Here is a 22,983-nt window from a genome sequence, read left to right on the forward strand (position 1 = left end):
TGCAAGAGGTGAGATTTGAATGACAGGAAGTAGCCTGTCATTCTATGCAAGGTTATGCAAGGGGTGGAGGAAGGAGTACCAGGCAGAGGGAACAGCTAGTGCAGAGCACCTACAGTGGAAATAAGGTGGGACACTGGAGGAAATGAAGAGGAAGAAGGTCAAGAGATCAGGTTACAGCTAGGCAGGGGCCACACAAAGAAGGTCATGAGATGAAGTTACAGTTAAGCAGGGATCATACGATGCAGTGCTTTCTAAGGCAGGACATTTGAATTTTATTCTAAATTTCATGAAAAGTCACTTAAATGTTTTATACAAAGAAGTGATATAATCTGATTCTTCTTTCTAAAAAAGATGTCTTTGGTTGCCAATGGAGAATGAACCAATGGAGGATGAGAGTAGAGGCAAGACCAGTAAGGAAGCTTCCGCAGTAGTCCAAACAAGAGAAGATGGTGGCTTGGCCTGGGGCCAGCCACAGAGATAAACAGACAGATTTAGGATGTGTTTTGGAGAGAGTGATCAGGACTTGCTGATGGACAGGACACAGATCCACTGATTCCTAGACCAGAGTTCTGATTATCTGATTTGCAGTTTTCTATCAGTGTTGCATGGAAATTTGGGGCTCTGCAAAGGCATCCTAGTAGAAGCGGATGTGCATCTGCTTGGTCCTTTCCAGATCCACCCACAAGATGGCACCAAGGTCTACTCTGAGGCAAAGTTCCCAGCTGCTTTCCCTGGTTCTTCTCCCAAACTATCTGTCCCCTACTGTCATAGTCTTTTTCCTCCCCTCACCTGTTCCTAATTTTCTCAACAGTCGATTTAAACAGTAAATATTTACTGTGAACCTTTTGTATGTTACCCTGACTGACTGCAACTTCTAGTTATATGCTAGGGTGAAACCATGCATGTCCTTTTTTCCCAAACCCATAGTGTTGGGCAAAAAATGGTATCTGGACTAAATGAGCTATTTCAAGTAGTTACCACAATGCCTGACAATGAGTAAATGCCCAATAAATTCTAAGTATCTACAGCAAATATTTTCCAAAAAGCTTTTGCTATGAAATTATAATTCTATATGCACATACAAATTACAAGGCATTTTTTAAACTATATTTTTCCAAAGCACTATTTCTTTCAGAACACAATGGCTGGGTGTGGTGGCTCACGCCTGTAATCCCAGCACTTTGGGAGGCCGAGGTGGGTGGATCACAAGGTCAGGAGTTCGAGACCAGCCTGGCCAATATGGTGAAACCCTGTCTCTACTAAAAATATGAAAAATTAGCTGGGCGTGGTGGTGGGCACCTGTAGTCCCAGCTACTCAGGAGGCTGAGGCAGGAGAATCGCTTGAACCCAGAAGGCAGAGGTTGCAGTGTGCCAGGATCGTGCCACTGCACTCCAGCCTGGGCGACAGAGTGAGACCCTGTCTCAAAAAAAAAAAAAAAGAACCATTAATTTCATGATACCTTGAAATACTGTACAAAGTAGGATCTAGTGCTTAAATATCATATTAACATATTAAATACAGGGGACAAATATAAGTTTTCCTGAAATGCTAAAATTACCTTTGAAAGTGAAACTAGTAAGAATTAACCCATAAAAAATGAGAACAGTCAATTGTAGGAGAGATAACCCAATCCCTGAGATCTTCTTCAAACATGCCACTGAGATCTGAGGATCCTCAAATCCAATGTGGCAATCTGAGGTATAACATCATGAAGGCCAGACTAGAATCTACCTCTTCCTCCACCCTCCCAAAAGATAAAATGGATCACTTGCCTATTCATCTGTCAGAATGAAAAGGGGGGCCTACAGGCTGCCCCAGGGAGCAGGGAGCCAAAGGTTGAGAACTCAGTGCTATTTATTTAACTCCCTTCTAAAGAAAAACTGAATTCAGCAGGCATGAGTGATATGCATACCGAATCAATTGATTAACAAATTAGCAGCCTGCCTCTCTCTCGGATGAATCTATTTCAGGCATATTTACATTTGTCAATCATGTTTCTGTAACACACTGTACATTCAGACAGCAGAGAGCCTTGTTTGGAGGTTCTATAGCTGTTTGCCTACCTACCTGATCACTACCAGCATCCTGACTGCAAAGGCCAGCCTAGGCTTTATTGGCTTGGCTAATGAACTTTAATGGATTTAAGGAGATTACAATGAGAATGACAATCCCACAATCAAATTATCTAGAATCACCCACAGTTCCCAAAACCAGTATTCTGGAGGTTAGACAGATATGGGGTTTGAACTCTGACCCCTTCTGAAAAACTGTGTGACTTTAGGTGAGTTTCTTCACTATGTTAAGCTTCACTTGGAAAACAGTGATTGTGAAGATTAAATGAGTGACAGATATGAAGCACTCTATGCAGTACCTGCCACACAGTTGAGTGCTCCATAATGTATAGCCATTACTACTGGAAGTGGATGCACAACCATTCATAAAGCTGCTATTTTGATTCTAGAACAAAGAAGGCATCCTTGACCAGGAATGGAAACTAAACATGCTATCTCTGTCATAGCTTTGGGTAGAAAGTGAGTTTTGAGACTGAAAGCTATCTGAAAAAAATCTGCAACAAAAAGTAAATTGTTAACCCCAGTCTCCTTCCTGTGTTAAACCATCAGACCTTCTGAATGCTGTCCTCAACCTGAGGCCCTACTGTTAAAACCATCTCTTGGCTGGGCGTGGTGGCTCATGCCTGTAATCTCAACACTTTGAGAGGCTGAGGCAGGAGCATCACTTGAGTCCAGGTGTTCACGACCAGCCATAGTGACATGCTGTTTCTACAAAAAATTAGCTGGGCACGGTGGTACACACCTGTATTCTACCAGAGAGGCTGAAGTTTGAGGCTGCAGTGAGCTATTATTGCACCACTGCACTCCAGTCTGGGTGACAGAACAAGACCCTGTCCCCTCAAAACAAACAAACAAACGAACAAACAAAACCTCTGAGTCTTCTTTTAAGAGGGCTATACAAGTATTCTCAGCAACTAGCAACTGGCCTATACTATTTTTTATTTAAAAAAAAAAATTGGTTTCTTAAAGTTTCTTTTTGGAATTTTACTACTAATTATGTCTAATTCTAAATTTCAAATAATCTCAGAAAAATCAAGGAAGTCATTTGCTTACGTCCAAAAGAAAACTGAACTTGGGGTTTCAGAGGAGAAACTACAGGAAAGAGAGGTAAGTATATAGTAAAGGAACTAACAACATCAACAAAGAATGTGAGAACTCCTGAGGCAGATGAAGGCCTTCAGATCAAGGATGGGGGACATTAGGGATGGGGATTGAGGTGAGGCCCCAGCCTTGGACAATCATTGCCTGCCCCTTCATTGCAAATAGCAGCAACAGCCCAGGCTGAAGGTTTAGGAAACAAGGTTTAGGAAACCTAAACCTCTCCTAAGGGAGACCGTCTCTTCCCAGGGCTGCATCTTCCTAAGGGTTTAAAGGCAAAATCTTGAGCAGAAGTTGTCTGGTGTTTATATAAGAAAAAAAATGTGTATTTATATGCCCCCAAATGAATACATTTTTAACAAAATGGTGGGCAGAAATTATCAAATTATAATCCAAATACACTTATCAGAACATTGTAGTAGTCATAAGTGCATAAACATTTTGAAAAGCACAGACTGTCAAAGGGGATGTGCATCTCCACAGCTGCTGGCGCAGAGGGCATCCAGTACCATCCTCTGTGGGGCTGCTCTTGGCCTTCCTATGGCAGGTCACGAGAGGGCAGGCAAACGGTTCTTGTTGATGCATTCAAAGCAAACACTCACTAATAAGCTATGTCTGATAACAGAAAATGATGTTTCAAGCACTTTACATCTTACCAGACTAGATTACTACTTTACTAAGTTTCAGTTATGCTGTAGGAAATAGATTTGGGGTTGAGTTGACTTGTAATGAATCGTATTTTTTCCCATTAAAAATAACAAGAAATTCCTTCTGGTTGAAATTTTCATGTATAGCATCTGATGTTCAGGAATCAATTACTGAGGTTTGGCCTAAAATGCCTGCATTTGCATTACCCTACAACCCAAAAGCGATGAGCCTGGGCCTATTCAAAAAGATCTGTAAGGGGACATATGAAAAGATGTCTGTCTAGGGTTATGTGTGGTGGCAGGGGGTTACAAGCATTCTCAGTATATCAAATTAGGTGATAATAATATGATGAATCTTAAAAACACGCCAAATGAAAAAAATAAAGACAATGAGATCTATAATACAATACCATTTACATAAATTAAAAATATACAAGAACATAACAATATATACTTTATATGAACACAGAAAAAATTACATACATTAAGCACACTAGAACAGGTGCCTAGAGAAGACAGAAAGACAAAGGGAGTACATAATCAGAAACAAAACAAAAAGAGGAGACTTAAGGCAAAAATGTTTTTTCTTTTCTTTTCTTTTTTTTAAGAGAAGAGGTCTTGGCTGGGCACGGTGGCTCATGCCGTAATCCCAGCACTTCGGGAGGCTGAGGTGGGCAGATCACCTGCGGTCAGGAGTCGAGAAGAGGTCTTGCTATATTATATTGCCCAGGCTGGCCTGGAACTCCCAGGCTCAAGTGATCCTCCCGCCTCAGTCTCCCAAGTAGCTAGGACTATAGGTGCACACCATCACACTCAGCTTCCTTTTCTTTTTTTTCTTTAACATATCCATCACCTCAAATATTTATCATTTCTTTATGGTAAGAACATTTTAAAATGCTGTCTCTTAAAATCGTAGGGTATTTGTCTCTCTGTGCCTGGCTTATTTTACTTAGCAGAAAGTCCTCTAAGTTTATCCATGTTGTCACAAATGACATAATTTCCTGGTTTTTAAAAGGCTGGATAGTATTCCACTGCATGTATATATTGCATTTTTCAATCCATTTGTCTGTGGATCAGCACGTCAATTGTTTCTACATCTTGGCTGTTGTGAATAAAACTGCAATGAACACAGGAGTACAGACAGACATCTCTTCAACACACTGACTTCAATTCCTTTGGATATATACTCAGAAGTGGGATTGCCAGATGGCATGCAAAGTCTATTTTTAGTTTTTTTAGGAACCTCAATACTGTTTTCCAAAGTGACTGTATATATTTACAATACTACTAACAGCATGTGAAGTTCCCTTTTCTCCTCCACATCCTCACCAATGTTTATTTTCCATCTTTTTTTTTTTTTTTGAGACAAGATATCACTCTGTCACCCAGGCTGGAGGGCAGTGGTGCGATCTTAGCTCACTGCAGCCTCAACCTCCTGGGCTCAAGCAATCCTCCCACCTCAGATTCCCAAGTAGCTGGGACTACAGTCATGTGCCACGATTCCTAGCTAATTTTTACTTTGTGTTCTGTAGAGATGAGGTCTTACTATGTTGCTCAGGCTGGTGTAGAACTCCTGAGCTCAAGCCATCCTCCTGTCTCAGCCTCCCAAAGTGTTGGGCTTATAGGCATGAGCCACTGTACCTAGTCTTTCTTTTCTTTTTTTTGAGAAGGAGTTTCGCTCTTGTTACTAAGGCTGGAGTGCAATGGCGTAATCTCGGCTCACTGTAACCTCTGCCTCCTGGGTTCAAGCAATTCTCCTGCCTCAGCCTCCCAAGTAGCTGGGATTACAGGCAAGCACCACCACGCCTAGCTAATTTTGTATTTTTAGTAGAGACAGGGTTTCTCCATGTTGGTCAGGGTGGTCTCAAACTCCTGACCTCAGGTGATCTGCCCACCTCAGTCTCCCAAAGTGTTGGGATTACAGGCATGAGCCACTAGCCTCAGCCTTATCTTTCGTCTTTTTTATAATAGCTAATCCAAAGGGTATGAGGTGATATATTTCATTATGGTTTAATTTGTATTTCTCTGATCATTAGAGGTATTGAGCATTTTTTCATTTATCTGTTAGCCATCTGTATATCTTCTTTTGAGAAATGTCTATGCAGGTCCTTTGGCCATTTTTTAGGTTATGTGTTTTCTTGTTATTAGTAGTTTGCATTTCTTATATATTTTGGATATTAACCCCTGATCTGATGTGTGATTTGCAAATATTTTCTCCCAGTCTGCAGGTTGTCTCTCCATGCTGCTGTTTCCTTTGCTGAGTACAGAAGCTTTTTAGTTTGATGCAATCTCATTTTTCTATTTTTGCTTTCATTGAGGCAAAGATTTCTTAACCAGATACGAAAAGCACTAATCATAAAGGAAAAGACTGATAAGTTCGATTTCAAAATTAAGCATTTCGGGTCATCAAAAGACCCATGTAAAGGAATGAAAAAGTAAGCCACAAAGTTGGAGAAAGTATCTGCAAAACATAAAACTGACGAAGAGCTCATACCCACAATATACAAAGAATGCCTGCAGATTAATAAGAAAACACACACACACACACACACACCCCAACAGGAGAGAGCCTTGCAGAGTTAGATGACACTAACACCCAAGAGCTAAGAAGGATAATTCATTCTTCTTTTTCTGAACCCAACTAGCAAAAGAAAGTGAGCTCATCAACAATTTTTAAGTTTTAACAATTTTATTTAAATGTATGTCAGCAGGAAATTTGAACAGATTTTAAATTTTATAAAACATAACAAATACGACTAAAGTATCTTCTATTTCAAGAGTATTCTTGGGAGAAAATGGAAAAAGAAGTATTTGCGTCTACAATTTGTATATCTACAAGGGGAAATGAGTTACTTATGCAACTACTACACAGTAGAAAGCTTTGTTTCCATAGAGATTATTACACAACTGATTTAAGCCTTAAATTAGAATATTCCAATTTGAATTGAGAAATGATCTTTTTGTCTAAATGAATAGTGTATTCAGTGCAAATAAAAGCTCTGCACATCTGCTGATATCATTTCCTCTTTACTTCAGTAATAACAAGAAGAATACATCCACCCTAGTCCCAAAAAGGCATTAGTATCCCTAAAATCCCACAAATGAGGTTTGAAAATAAATGGAATGACATATTTCTACAGGATATACAAAAATACTGGCCATAAAGAACCATCACGAAATATTCTGAAATATCTTTCTGTTCATTTCACATTACATTAAGCCTCAATTCAGTAATTAAAAATGATCAATCAATTTAAATAAAGTTCAAATCAGGCAAAACTAATCTACAGTATATTTTGTGGGATGAGGGGTAATCAAAAGGGAATACAGGGGCATCTCATGGGGTCCTGGAATGTTCTTTTTTAATCTGGATGGTTACATTTTCAAATATTTATTAAGTTGTACATTTATGATTTATGCATTAAGTTTAACTTTGTTACTTTCATAAAAAGAGTTCACTTTAAAAAGAAAGTGATCAGGCTGGGTGCAGTGGCTCACGCCTGTAATCCCAGCACTTTGGGAGGCAGAGGCGGGCAGATCACCTGAGGTTGGGAGTTCGAGACCAGCCTGACCAACATGGAGAAACCCCGTCTCTACCCAAAATACAAAATTAGCCAGGCGTGGTGGCTGGCGCCTGTAATCCCAACTACTTGGGAGGCTGAGGCAGGGGAATCGCTTGAACCCAGGAGGCAGAGGTTGCAGTGAGCCAAGATTGCGCCATTGCACTCTAGCCTGGGCAAGAAGAGAGAAACTCCATCTCAAAAAAAAAAAAAAAATCAGTCCAATATCTTAAGAGAACTGCAACCTTCGTTTGAAGAAAAGACCTCTCTCTAATAGCAGGACCAGTTGCAGGGGCAGCCTGCCACTGGGGAAGAAGTTGGGGGTGGGGACTGTTCTGTCTCCCTCACTTCCTCCCCAACCTGCTAGCTGCTGTTTCTGAGGCAGAGAGGACAGGAAAGGGTCAGAGAAGTCCCTAACCAGTGCTGTTAGAAGAGGACTTCTCATTCTTGGGGACTGATGGATGCTTAAAGCTCTTTCTCTTATGAAGCATTTTTGTGATGTCTCTAGAGATTCTCTACTGTGTCCCTCCTGCTGCAACTTCCTTTAGATGGGCAGCTGAGGCAGTGCCTCAGCTGGCTTTTCTTGGTCCTTTCTCCTTTTCTACCAAAGTGTAGATCCCACAGCCTTGACTGCTTGAGTTCTCTCAGCCTGATGAGCTAACATCTTGGGCAGGAACTCTTTAAGAATGACCCCAGGTCAACATTCTACCTGGATCCTGCATCTGCTCATAGCCAAAGTGTATGCATGCTCACAGCCTTACTCTCTGAGCACTAATGTTTTGTTTGGTGGGAGGGAAGGGTTGATATATACAGGTTCAAGTCCACTAGGCTTTAGGAATAAAGTGGCTCTGTTTCCTGGCATAGGTACTCTGTCCTTCAATGTCTCTAACATGGTCAACTACTGGGGTGTTTCCTGTTTATGCTCCCGTATTAATCATGGGAGCCTCTAAGGCAGCATCACATTCACTGCTCAGATATATGCTGGCAGCCAGAATCTTTGAATGGATGTAGAATAGAGTAGTACCAAGAGCAAGCAGGAAGAAGACAGGGAATGCAGTACCTGACTGCTGTTAAAAGTAGCACCCACATAAACAGAGGAATTTAGTTGGCTGCCATGGTTAATGAGGGGTGGGCCATAAGGAAGTCAGTAAGTCTTCCCATTTTCTATCAAATTGCCAGGGGTGATATTCCTGTTTTAAAGTATGTTTTTCAATCCAGTTCCATAACTTCTAAATATGTGTCCCACTAGGCCTGTTTTTTGATGTTGTGAGTTTCAACCTCAGATAGTCCTGCTGAAAATTTGGAAAGGTGTCGTTAGCAACTGCTAGATGTCATTTAAACTAGAATCTCCATGTATGCTATTATTGTCTGTTACATATGCACACTATTTCCATGAAACCAAGGAATGAAGGCAGCTTTGGTTCTGAGGGTGAAACAAAGGAGAACATTAAATACACATATTAGGTGACCACATATTATGATACTTCAGGAAGTTGGTCTGTTTATAGTCCAAGAACTTCCAAAAACAAAATATATTTTCCTGGTCCTTGGGAATAGCTCTTGAGAAAAGAACTTCATCAAAAACTCCAACATAATTATTCAAAATAAATAATAATTTGTTTTTTTCTTTTTTAGTTTCATTCATTTATTTATTAGTTTTGAATTTTTAATTTTTTCAGAGGAGTTAAACGAATCACTTTAAACAAAACACTAAGTACCTTCACTATAGTTGGCTGAGTGGAAAAGGAAATCACTTTAAAGTGAATACCCAGGGCCTGGCGTGGTGGCTCACGCCTGTAATCCCAGCACTTAGGGAGGCCAAGGTGGGCGGATCACCTGAGGTCAGGAGTTTGAGACCAGCCTGGCAAACATGGTGAAACCCCATCTCTACTAAAAATACAAAAAATTAGCTGGGCGTGGTGGCGGGCACCTGTAATCCCAGCTACTTGGGAGGCTAAGGCAGGACAATCGCTTGAACCTGGTAGGCGGAGGTTGCAGTGAGCTGAGACTGCGCCACTGCACTCCAGCCTGGGCAACAAGAGGGAAACTCTGTCTAATAAATAAATACATACCCAGAGGTGAGGTGCTGCTCCCGCTGACCCCAAAGCTTCTGAAATACCAGGTTTTGAGTTGCCTCTTCTGTCAGAGAAACATATTAATGGAATATAAGGTCTGACTTCTTGATAACCAAGACTGTTGTAACCCCAACTCCCACTGATATTTATTGGTATGTCAGATATCTGTCCATTGTTTCTGTTACCCCTTGTAGAGGCTACTTTCCTTTGTGCATGTATTTTGATATTTAAGATAACTGATATTTTGTCTAATGGTTACTTTTATAAATATCTATCAAACTTTATTTATTTAGATAGTATCTATTTAACCCCCATGAAAATGATGAAATTAAAATATTTCTGGGCCAGGTTTGATGGCTCATGCCTGTAATCCCAACACTTTGGGAGGCCAAGGTTCACTTGAGCCCAGGAGGAGTTCAAGACCAGCCAGGCCAACATAGTGAGACCCTGTCTCTAAAATTTTAATAAAACTAAATAAATAAAATATTTTCTCCTGCACCATCCTTTTGCTAACCCATTTTGGTCAGTTATATTAACTCTCACTGTTTAACTTTGTAGCTTTAAATTTACCCTATACCTCTATTAGTTCATTGTCAGCTTTAAATGGTACCCTTTGAACCCTAGCTATTAAGGATGAGGGAACAGCACTCTTACTTCACCTCCCATCTTCTTTCCCCTCTCCTCTCACAGGTGGTTAGTTATACCACCGTACACTGTCAGGTCATATAACCTTTACATTCTGTTCTACAGCATCAATCTCCACATTTGTTTTAACCTACAGTTAGAGGGTCAACACTCATTGCCATCTACTTTGCTGTAGTTTTTCCAGTTATCTCTTGGCGGACTGAAGTTTGTCTTCAACTAGATTCCTCAAGAAGGGTTCATGAGAATATTCTTTCTTGATTTCTAACACTGAAAAATGCATTTGTTGTTTTTATATTTAAAAAACAATTTCATTGAATATAAAAATCCTTGAGTCACACTGACTTTCCTTATGGAGTTTCTCACTGTTGCTCCAGTGTCCTCCCATGATCGTTAATAATATAGAGGAGTGAAAATTTCTCCTTTGCTAAGTGACTTGATCTTTTGGCCTGGCTGCCCGAATGATTCTTGACATTTAAAATCTAATAACCCTACTAGGAGATGTTCCAAGGCTGGCCACTCCATGTTAATTTTTCCAGAGCACAGTGTGTCTTTTCAACCTGTAGATTCAAGCTTTCTCTTATTTCTGGAAACTTCTTGATTTGTACCACAAAACTTTTGCCCATTATTTGTTTCCTTCTTTAGGGAATTTTTGTGTTTTTTTCTTTTTCTTTTTCTTTTTTTTTTTGTTTTTGTTTTTGTTTTTTGAGACCAAGTCTTGCTCTATTGCCCAGGCTGGAGTGTAGCAGCACAATCTTGGCTCACCGCAACCTCTGCCTCCCACGTTCAAGCGATTCTCCTGCCTCAGTCTCCCAAATAGCTGGGATTACAGGCACCCGCCACGATGCCTGGCTAATTTTTGTATTTTTAGTAGAGATGGGGTTTCACCATATTGGCCAGGCTAGTCTTGAACTCCTGACCTCAAGTGATCCACCCATCTCAGTCTCCCAAAGTGCTGGGATTACAGGCGTGAGCCACCATGCCTGGCTTGGACCACCTATTTGAAGATTCATTTGGGAGAGGAGCCAGGGCTCCTCTTCTACTCACAAGAAAGAAGTCTTCTTTCTTTTACTCGCAAGCCTGTGTGTATATATGCACACAGGGTTGGGGAAGGTATTCTTGAACCTCTCTCCCCCATTAACCAAAAGCAAAAGGCAGTTGTGGAGCTATTCACAGTGTAGTCTCTCCTTCCTGCTACCACAAAATCAGACATCTCCCTACAAGTACTACTTGTCTAAGTCCTCGTTCAATCCAGCCTCTTCAGCCTCCTGGAATCAAACTAGCTGCAGGGAAGCTCCTGCCATCAGCTTGTGTGTTCATTTCCACTATTTCAAATGAAGCATTTGGTTTTGAATCCCAGAGTGTGTCCCTTACGGTGGAAAATCTCTCTCTCTTTTCCTGAGATCTATAATTCCAAGTGCCTTCAGTCTACTTCCTCTCATACCCTGGTTCAATCTTTGAAGAACTCATTCTACTTATTTTCTGGCTTGGGGTTTCAGACATATCCCAATTTCTTCAAAGATGGAGTTTTCGTTTCTGTTTCTTTCTCTCCTAGCTGCTGGGGATAATTTCCCTGGGGAAGATGGAAAAAGGCTGACTTTACCATGTTCAAATCTTAAGTTCTACTTTTTTCCTCCATAAATAAAATGGCTTAAAAAATTCTTTTTGAATATGAAGTAACACATGGTCACTCCAAAATCCAGACAATATAGAAAGGCTGCAGAGGAAAAAAGTAAAAAGTGATTACCCGAAATCTCATTACCCTAAAGTAATCCTTGTTAACATGAGCACATATTCTTTGATTTTTTAAAATGCATTTAAATTGACCTTTTCCCATGCATTTTTCCATTTAAAACTGAGTATTTTCTTGAAAATACAGATCTAAATTCTAATTTTAATAGTTATATGATACTCAAGAGAACTTCCTTTTAACTAAGAGTATTATAAGACACTAACATGTTTAAACTTTTAAACAATCCCATAAACCAGAAGTCATGCCCCTTAAAGATCAAATTTTCCATACTTTAGTTTCCTTGTAAATCAGAGAAAATGAGGGGTTTATTCCACAGACTTTTAGAAATAGAACAAGGAAGCCTAGGTCTTTAAAAGCTAGGTAACCAAGGGCTCTTTTTAAAAGTTACTGTTTCCATGACCTTTGTTCCCAGTGTAATAAATACATTGTATTTTCTTTCCCTGGTTTTTCGTTTACAAGATACAGAAAATCCAAACAAAACTATCCAACTCTTATACCACAGACAGACAATGTCTACAGGATATTAATCAGGAAGAGGGTCAAGAGAATTACAGACTGCTCCTTTTACATAACTAGAGGTGAGCTTGTACTATGGTGTCAAACAAGGGAATGTGTGCAAATTGCCTACTGTCTGTGAGTTTTCATTAAACTGTCTTTTCTAGTCCATTTCCTTAATTAACAGAGACTTAGAGCTATACAAACACTGAACCTCACAGCTGGCTGTGGCTGTGAAGCAAAGAGAGAAAACATCCTGTTCTTTCACTGAGCAGACCTTAGAGACAACCACTTTTTCAAAGTAACATCACCTATACAAATGAGCAAACCTCTACATGACAAAGCACTGGTGTGTGCCTGGGAACAAAAATCCTAAGTGAATGTTATTTGCAAAAATATTCCAACAAGTGTTTGAGGGTAACCTGTAGGTTAGGATATGTCCCTTACAAAACTGGGCAACCCTGGATTCAGCAATAAGCAGTCAGACACAGGAAGAGCTGAAACTAGAGGCGGCCAGTAATCAGCCTCTAGCGATTTATGAATAGTAATCAGGCCATCAACACCAATAATAGCACGTAACATTTGGATGTTTACTATGTACCAGAGAACATCTTAATCCTTACATCAACTCTGTAAAGTAGGAACTGTTATTATTATTCCTAATTAGATATTTGGAAACAGACTCAGAGAGGTTAATCTACTTGTCAGTCACACAGCTAGGAAGCAGGGGTATGGACTGAGGGTTGTACTCAGTCACTGCATGGTATTGCTGCATGTGCTATAAACAGCTATGCAAACTCAGAAAATGGTTTAAGTGATTCTGACTGAGATGGTCAGAAAAGGCAAGAATCAGGCTAGGTCTGGAGCAACAGGGCAGGACTCCGGCAAGCGGAGAGCCAGAGGAAGGTCCACGTGAACAAAACCATACAGGTGAGGAGAGCAAAGGCAGGGTTTTTGACGACACACATATGATGCTAATCCCAAATCTCCCTCACCTATCTGGTAAGATGGTATTATAGAAACTACAAGAAAAGCTACGTGAGAGACAAAGACACAGAAGTCTAGTCCTATCTCTGCCTCTCATCATTATGTGGCCTAGGCTAGTCCACTTAACCACTCCAGGCCTGTCTAGTCTGCCAAATAAGAAATGTGATGGGCTATCAGATTCAGTTTTAGATAACATGATAGCTTGTGTATTTTATAATTTATAATCTCCTAATATATACAGATTTCTTACAAGAAGGATATGAAGTTGATATTTATCAGCAGGTTTAGATGTAAAATTGTCATTTATTCATTTCAACATTTATAAAGCACCTTTTATGCACTAAACCTATATTGAGTACTGATATTATAGAAATAAACATAAATCCCATCTCCCAGAAGCTAAATATAGGATAGAAAAATATAAACAGATAATTACAACACTTTGTGAATGTTTAACAAGAACTTGTACAGAGTGTGACTGAAAAGTAACTTATTAACTCTGCCCAAGGGAAAAATCACAAAAGTTTTCCAAAGGAGTGATGCCTGCTGAGGTTAAATCTTGAAGGAAAAGTAGGGCTCTACCAGATAAGAAGAGGGAAATGAACATTCTAGAAAGAGAAAATATTATGTGCAAAGGCATGGAAGTATGAAGCCACCGAGCATGTGAAGGAATAGTAAATGACTAAGTATGGTTGAAATGTAAGATTCCACAGTAGATGAGGCTGCAGAGGGGTCAGGGTCAGATGACAGAGGGCCTTGTTGGGTCTCAGCAATTAACAGTGCTGCAGCACTTAAGTGCCCAGGCACAAATACCAGGTTAAAAACAATAAAACTAATTCCAAACACCAGTAGCTCTCAAGTTTTTAGAGCTGCTCCTACATTCCTCACTCTGATTATGCTTAGCACTGGAAGTAAGTGACTAATTCTCACTTCTCACAGGAAAAGGAACTGGTGACTGTGGCTGGGAGACAAAGAGGCTGTGGCTAGGATATCATACCAAATTGGGCCAGATTCAATGGAGGCTACAGGGGCAAGACACAACCTCAGGTTCCAGGAACTGAAAACATTCCACAAGCAGGAGACAAAACTCAGGCAGAATCATACCCTCTGTTTTCAACACTTCTAGGACTTTACAAAAAGAAAGACAAATAAAATGGTTGTGGGACTCTAATTTAGAGTGCAGTTAGAGCTCACCTATGGAAGTAACCGAAGGGAGGTTGGAGCTCAATGCAAGTGAGAATTATGCCTCTGACAGCACCTGTTGGTCACATTCTCAACATCATTTTTCCCTTGACAGCAGTGGAAGCCACCAGATGCTCCTTCTGCAACCCTCTTTAGGATAGAGCAGAGGCACACAGAACCCCTGGCCAGTGGGACCTGAGGGGAAGCCTGCTGGGGAGAGGTGGAGACTTCTTTCTCCCTGTTAAAAGAGTGTCCCCCTTCCCACCTGCCTTAGACATTGTCATATGAGTGACACTTGACTTCTAGACTCTGGACTTCTTATGTGAGAAAAGTAAGTCGCTTTTTAGTTCTGAATGCTGTTAGTTGCAGCTGAAGGGTCCTGACTGATACCATCTAACACTCAAAGATGAATAATGGCAGAATGTGCAGCTTCAGAGAAGGGTCCAGTCCAGCAGTGTCAGGCACCAGAAAATGTTTCTATCTCCAGGGTTTTATAGACTGTGTGTTACTATTGCATTTTTTTTGTAATTTCACTCAGCATCACATATATACAAATTCATGTAGAAAATAAATAAATAGAAGTAAAATGTATATTTGGGAAGAAGATGGATATAAGGCAAACATAACAGAGGTAATAAGCTCAGAAAAAAGCCTTCAGTAGAAAATAGCATTGTCTCTGCAAATTTGTGACTGATGCTCCAAGTTTAAAGTCATTAAAAAAAAAAGAAAAAAAAAAAGACCTGTGAGGACAGAACAGATCTGAAGGGGTCTCAACCAAATACAACGGGAGAAGGGAAAGGCATTGAAAATAGGAAAGAGATGTTAAGTTTCCAATGGTAGCCAACACTAACTTATTAAGAAAATCTCTTTTAACAATAAGTTGGGTCATTAAAAAAAAAGTCCTGGTTTCAGAGGATCCTACTACCTATGGTTAATATAAGAATATTGACAAAACATTGGCTATTATTAACCACGAATTTCAGGGCTGGGCTGCCTAAAGGAACTATTAGCTATAAATGAAAATGATTCAAAAAGAGGAGAGGCCTTTCTTTTGTTACTACAGGCAAATGACAATTCCTAAATAAAATACTAAATGCCCTCTCCAAAGTAGCTTTGCAAGGTCTTCAGCTTGATGAACATTTCTTTTCTTTACATTTCTGTCTCTCGACAGATTATTTTGTGCTGCCATCAATCCTTTTTGTTGGACTGCAATTTAACTCAATATTTACTGAATCTTAAACATATGCAATGAAATATGCTGCATGCAAAAGAAGATTAAAAAGTGAGTCAGACACAGTGCTTAATGCTCTCAAGTAAACCACAGGTGACTGGAAAGGACAAGAAAAATCCACAAGACAGAGCAGATGGGAAGTCTTCATTGTGCTGGGAGGTGTTAGGAAGGGGTCAGGTAGGAGGTATTTGAGATAAGGATTAAAGAACAGAGAGATAAAATGGTAAGAAGTTAAAACACAAATAAATCACACAACTAAGAAAGCAAATGACTTTTTTCTCTATCAAATTGTGAAATACAAGGAATAGAGAACAGTTTTGTAGGAGTATAAACTGGTACATTTGGGAAGGACAACTTAGCAGTACACATATAAAGCTTTCAAAATGTCCACGCTGGGTGGGCGTGGTGGGTGGCTCACACCTGTAATCGCAGCACTTTGCGAGGCTGAGGAGGGAGGATCACTTGAGGCCAGGAGCTCAAGACCAGCCTGGGCAACAAAGCAAGATCTTGTCTCTACAAAAAATAAAATAATTAGCCAGTTGTGCTGGCACACACCTGTAGTCCCAGCTACTTGGGAGGCTGAGGAGGGAGGATCGTTTGAGCCCAGGAGTGCCAGGCTGCAGTGAGCTATGATCACACCACTGCACTCCAGCCTGAGTGATAAGAGCAAGACCCTGTCTCTAATAAAATAAAATAAATAAATAATTAAAATAGGTTCATGCTCTGTGATTTAGCAGATCAAATTAGATAGGTATCTCCTAAGGAAAATCATAACATTGTGTACCATGTACATATGTATTCAAAAAAGATTTTAAAAAAATTTTAAGAATCATGATTAGAAAAAAGATTGTTAAATATTAATAGATGTTCACCACAGCATCGTTTACCACAGTTAAATGTTGTCGACAACATTTAACTGTTAACATTTGAATGTTAAGCATTCAAATACTATTTCTGTACAATGTAACACTATGAAGTTTTTATAATAGAAGTACATTAATTGACATGGAATGTGTTCATCTAAGTTTAAAAAGTAAGTTTCAGAACAGTGTACTGCAACAGCCCATTTGCTTTTTAAAATGTATACATATCAGAAAAATGGCAGGAAGGATATGCAACCAAAAAAAAAAATCAGTGGTAAATAATACCCCCTCTACATGGTAAAATAATAGTTATCTGTATTTTCTAGCTTTCTAGCATAAACATGTATCATTTTAATAAGAAGAAATAAAAGCACAGAATTGTGTAAATTTTCTAAAATATGTGAGCAAAATGTATCATTTAATCACACTCTTCCACAAAAATTGTTTTGCAATGCAGTGTTTTCTAAGATGACAGTAAATGCCATTGCTCAGTCATCTTTGCACATTTCCTTGAAAGGGTAGGAATAACTAAATGCAGTAAGTCACAGCAAGGGGAGGAAGGCAGATTGTTTTGGCAACACACGTAGCATGTCTTCTCTAGCAGACCCCAATCTCAGTATTTCCTTTTGATTTCAACACTGAAGGTAGAAAGCCTTTCCTGAGACTGTTTTACCACAGACACCACCTTGCTCAGGCTGGGTAGCTGTCTCTCTATTATTATGAATAGTTCTTGGGCTTCCAGTTGGCTAAATATTTTCTGACTGTCTCTAAAAAGAAGTATGTCCTCTTCATTTCACATTTGTTTGCTACTCTAGGAAACTGACTGGCAAAGATTGGACTAACATTTTAAGGAAGTTTTGACTCCTGGCCCAGACCACAGCCCATTCTGCAGTGCACTGACTCTCCAAGTCTGGTCCACAGTCCAACAAGGCTTTCAGGGAGTCCTGGAGGGCAAAGAAAACAGGTCCCAAAGGACTTTTTGTTCTTACAGGCAAAGGACAATTATTCCTTAGGTTCTCATCTTTATAACAAAGAACCACACAGTAGTAACCTATTAACTGAAGTATTAAGAGAGAAAATTTGGTGTTCATAAACCAAATTAGGTGTTACTACAGTTAAGCAGTGTTTTAAAAAATGTTTTTGTAGACCACAGAAAGAAAAACGTTACCTCATAAACCAGAACACGCAGACAAACATAACTGAAACACCAAGTTTCACAATGCCTTTTTTGACTACATGAGGCACTCTGTTATTCTATATTCTAACTTGTTTTATTTTTTAAATTCAGTTTTTGTTGTTGTTGTTGTTTGTTTTGTTTTGTTTTGTTTCTGAGACAGGGCCAGGTTGGAATGCAGTGGTACAATCATAGTTCACTGCAGCCTCAAACTTTTGGGTTCAAGCATCTATCTTGTTTTAAAATGAAGTTGTAGTAGTTTTAAAAACAGCCACAAATCTTTTGACTCTACCCACTGACAGATGGGGATATAGATCTCCAACTCTCTATCTCCACTTCCCTTGAATCTGTGCAGGTTTGAGATGGCATCCACAAATCCAGAATAGCAGAAGTGATGACATGTGACTTCAGAGACAAGGTTATCAAATGTCCTTGTTCTCTTGGAACACTGGCTCTCTAGATGCTTCTTCTGGGGAACCTCTCTCTTGGAACCCAGCCACCACACTGTGAGAAGCCCAGACCACATGGAGAGTCTACATATAGGTGTTCCGGTCATTGGTCCCAGCTGATTCCACTAGCTTTCAAGGCACCCCAGCCCAGGCATCAGATGTGGAGTAAAGAAGCCTCCAAATGATCCCAACCCCCAGCCATGATGGAATAAAGACAAGCCACCCCGCATTGTACCCTGTCCAATTCCCGACCCACAGAATCCATGAGCATAATAAATGGTTACTGTTTAATGTTACTAAGTTTGAGGTGGTTTGTTTCACAGCAATTTAACTGGAACAACAGTGCTAGGCATAATCTGCTAAACTGATATCATGACCCATTAGTAGGCAGTTTGACAAACATGGGTTCAGAGGTCACTAATTCCATATTTGAAGCCTGGCACTCAACTGTGCTGAGTTTCCACTACTGAATATGTGCATATTCATACAAGTTGAAATTTTTGCAACTAGGGATGGATGGGATGGGTGTAGTGGGGTAAAGTAGATTACAGAGTGTTTTGCCCCATATATATGGGTCAGCATCAAAAAGGCCAGAGACTCACTGGGACCAAACCTGAAGCTCAAAGGTGAGCCACATTGTTCTGGCCCGAGTCTCAAGGTGTTTCTGGCTTCCTAAGGAAAACGTGATGTCCTTGTGCCAAAGCAGACACTTAAAGACTCCAGTGCCTCACAAAGACTTTTTGGTCTAAAGGTTGCCTATGTACCTCTATCCACTTCAACACTGTCAGCCCTGTCTACAGTTTCAGGCTTTTCTGTTAATGAATAACTTTCATCTAAATATAAACTCAGATTAATCCGTTAAGAATTAGCAGTTTAAAAAAGGGGAAGGGGGGATAAGAGGCATTTCTGGTAGATGGAGAGTATCCAGCAGGCCTGGGCCCAGAGAATTTAAGTGTAATTGGTTAACTGGGCTTTGGGTTTCTTTCTTTAAATGTCACTAGTTATGATAATAACATAGTACTGCCCGCCCCCATACCCCCCACCCACCCCCCTGGAAAAAACAGGAAATTCATGAATAGGACAGGACTCCCAGGAAAAAACGTCTGGGAATGGGGGCACTGAGGAAACCACCCAAATGAAAGGGAAGCTCTTCAAGCACCTCAAGAAAGTAGGTCACCTCAGGGAACTGGCTTCAAGGGAGTGCCCCTTAAAAGGAAAGTGGTCCAGTTCAACGGGGTAGTGGGAGTAAGGGTTGGGGGAGCCTCAAGTCAGAATTCAGGTGACTTCAAAAGAAACAGGTCTGATCCAGGACTTATGGTGGCCTTGGGATCTGAAGAGCACAGTTATATTACATTCTTGGTGATCACAAATCAAGAACAAACAATTCTCAGTCTGAGACTGGGAAAGAAAAGGCTTATCTGATTTATATACAGCATGTTTGCCCCAACCCATAATGGAAAAAACACCCGATAAATCTAATTTGTTTGTTTTTAATCTGGATATGCTGTTGTTCAATGCACTTTTTAATGTGTAATGCACACAGATCATTGAGTTTCTGAAAAACTGTATCTGGAGCATTGGTAAGCTAAAGCCACTGTTCAAAGGAATGACTAACAACCACAACAGCAGCGGCAGCCCCATTAACACATCTGAGCGAACAAAAACCAGTATGAGACACATTGGAAGCAGAGAAACTAGAATGAACAAGTCCTAATTTTTGCCTGGCACATAGGTAACTCCGTAAGAGTCAACAGGGGAATGAAACGCATGCGCAAACTACTGGGAAATTTGGGGCAGCTAAGGAAGACTGAGAACAAAGAAGTTTCTTTTGACCCCCTCTGCTGAGGGTAGAGAAAAGCAGAAGGGAAGTTAATGTAACAAAAAGCCTAAGCAGCAGGAATAATAGAGGGTGTAAAGAAAAAAAAAAAAAAAAAAGGGAAAAAAAAAAAGCCTAAGCAAGATGAAAGACTGACTGGCCCACATAGAAATTAGTTGGTCACTAAAAGAGAAACAACCTGCATGGGACTTGGCTAAGGCCAAATAAGGGAGGGGCTTGTAACTTCAGAAAAAGATTCAAGATGAGCTGACAACAGAAAGTCACCTATTAAGGAGAAAATTACAAACTAGACCAAATTCACTTCGTAAATGACAATTTCATATAGTTCAACCAAATATATGCCATGTACTCTGCCAGGGATGCAAAGATACAGTCCCTGCTTTCATCAAGGAAGTTATGGTCTAGGGGAGAGAAGGACAGCAGACGATGATGATATGGTATGATACCTGCTAAGTTAGAGATAAGCACAAGGAGTATAGGGACAGACAGACAGATCAGAGAGTTCAAGAAAGACTTCCTGGAAGAGGTGATCTCAGAGCTCAGTCTTAAAGGGCCAGAAGGAGTTAGCCAGGTAGAGAAGGTAGGCAAGGGAGCTACAGGAAGAAGAAATACAAGCAAAGACCCAATGACCAACTTTTTTTTTTTGGAAATCTGAGCAAATTCCACTCTTCATAGCATCAAGGCATCTTTGGAGGCTGTGGACAGCCAGTTCCATCAAACCTCCAGGTCCAAACCATCCCTGATCCCTTGGCAACCAAAATGCCATCTTTTAAGTGTGTTCATGCCATCTGGCCTCAATACTTCATTCCTGCTCAACTCTCCCCCCTTCCCTGAACACTTGGAACACTGTCATCCCCCCTCCACCAATGTCCTCCCATCGACCTGGTGGTGTCAATGTCCATATAAATAACCCATAAACCAATTTCAAGTTTCCTCACAACCCAGTGATCTTCACCTTACCCTGCTCCACTCCAGCCCCTCATCAGCCAGAACTGTCCCACAATGAAAATGGTAAACTCCAATATCCTACTCTCTAATATTCCTATTCTGCTAGCAATCTTGAATCTAATTCCTCCCCCAATAATTCTCTGACCTCCTCAAGACCTTCACTCTTTTACTCTCTCTCCAATCCCACCTCCCCAAGTCTGTACAGACCACCATGGAGTCACAAACCACCTCTCCAAACAAAGTCCTACCCTCTTGTCCCACCCTCTGCTCTCCTACCTCCGTTGCCTTCCCACCACAATATGTGGCAAAGCCCATCCCCAACCAACCCAATTATTTCCTATGCTTCTCCACCTGAGCTGATAACCACTGCGGGAGAAAATAACAGAGCCATGCAGACTGAGGCCACCAAGAATTCATGGTCTCTACCACCAGCAGCCTAGAAATCCTTTGGTGAACCCCAGACAACGCTCTTATTCCCCACAACACTTTACCTATTCAACGATGTCCTTAAGAACTGTACCTGCTCACTCTTAGGACATAATCTCACTCCTATTTCACAAGGCAAAATGAGGCAACTAGGGAACAAGTCCTTCAAATGTTTGCCTACTCATAACCTGAAAAACAGTAATGTTCCCTTCCCTTCATTCCTTCCACCTTCTTCCTGAGTGTCCATTCTCTTACCAAGAGCTAACCCCATTACCTAGGTCTACCTTTTCAGGGAACCTCCCTTAACAGTACCCTCTGTCTTGATTGTTAATCTCTCCCCTACTAACTCTGTCCCTTTAGCATGTAAACATGTTCATATCTTCATCTTCCATTTAACAAAATAAATATTCTCTTGATCCCATTAGATATACATCTGGCTGGGTGCAGTGGCTCACGCCTGTAATCCCAGCACTTAGGGAGGCTGAGGTGGGCGGATCATCAGAGGTCAGGAGTTCAAAACTAGCCTGGCCAACATGGTGAAACCCTGTCTCTACAAAAAATACAAAAAAAAAAAAAAAAAAAAAAAAAAAAAGGCTGGGTGTGGTGGCGGGCACCTGTAATCCCAGCTACTCTGCAGGCTGGGGCAGGAGAATTGCTTGAACCCCGGAGGCAGAGGTTGCAGTGAGCCAAGACCACGCCACTGCACTCCAGCCTGGGTGACAGAGCAAGACTCCGTCTCAAAAAAAAAAAAAAAAAAATACATATATATACGCGCACACACACACACACACACACATATGTATATATAAATCTATGACACTACCATGCCATAGCCCCTTCTGAAAAATGCAGCCTTGCCTGTTTATTCTAGTTAATATGATCTGTGTCAGACATTACAAAAAATAAAAACCACTTCCAATATCCAGACAAAGTGCCTGGGTGGACTGGTGCTAGAGCTAAAGGAAAGCAAACAGGCAGAGGCAGGGTGCACCATCCAGCTTGGGTGAGAGCTCGACCCATTCAAGTCCTGTCCAAGGAGATAGAACAAAATGTGAAGCACCTATGTCTTTGGACTAATGCTGAGATCTACCTGCCCTTTTCTACAAAGCTGCTGTACATCTCAGCTGAAAAGAACTAACACAAACCCCAAGTGGCTGAATAACAAGCTGTCAAAACATGCTACCCATGAGTTAAAATTCACCATTTGGCAACTATCAGTGGTATTAGCTATTTCAGACAAAAATGACCAACGAATGTTAAAACTAGTTGGTGACAGCTTAATGACTGAGACTATGTATATAATCTTCAAGTATCTGCCATAAGATATTTATTCATTTCAAAGCAGAAAATACTAAGGAAACCTGGCAGGCACCACCTTAAGTGATCACAGTGAAAATCACCAGTAATGGAACAAACAGACGGAATGTGCCTTCTGATATGATGCAGTAAGGAGGACACACAACCTCCCTTTTGTGGTATTCCCGCCAAATGTGCACAACCTGAATCTATCACAAGAAAACAGGAGACAAAGCAAAAATAAGGA

The 22,983-nt window shown here is 40.5% G+C and overlaps 1 protein-coding gene across 12 annotated transcripts in view; it reads right to left on the reverse strand.

Moving 5' to 3' along the window:
• The window catches only part of PDE8A (phosphodiesterase 8A), a 179,701-nt gene that overhangs the window by 117,221 nt on the left and 39,497 nt on the right, over positions 1 to 22,983 (reverse strand). For 7 of the 12 annotated variants that reach the window (XR_012415303.1, XR_012415302.1, XM_073996591.1 and 4 more), the window contains exon 2: positions 9,451 to 9,517. The exons of the other annotated variants lie outside the window; for them this stretch is intronic. The gene's annotated coding sequence lies outside the window, so the exon portion shown is untranslated. The remainder of the gene's footprint in view (positions 1 to 9,450; positions 9,518 to 22,983) is intronic. 12 annotated transcript variants of the gene reach the window in all.

The sequence above is a fragment of the Macaca fascicularis genome, chromosome 7, assembly GCF_037993035.2.
Source record: "Macaca fascicularis isolate 582-1 chromosome 7, T2T-MFA8v1.1".
NCBI lineage: Eukaryota > Metazoa > Chordata > Mammalia > Primates > Cercopithecidae > Macaca > Macaca fascicularis.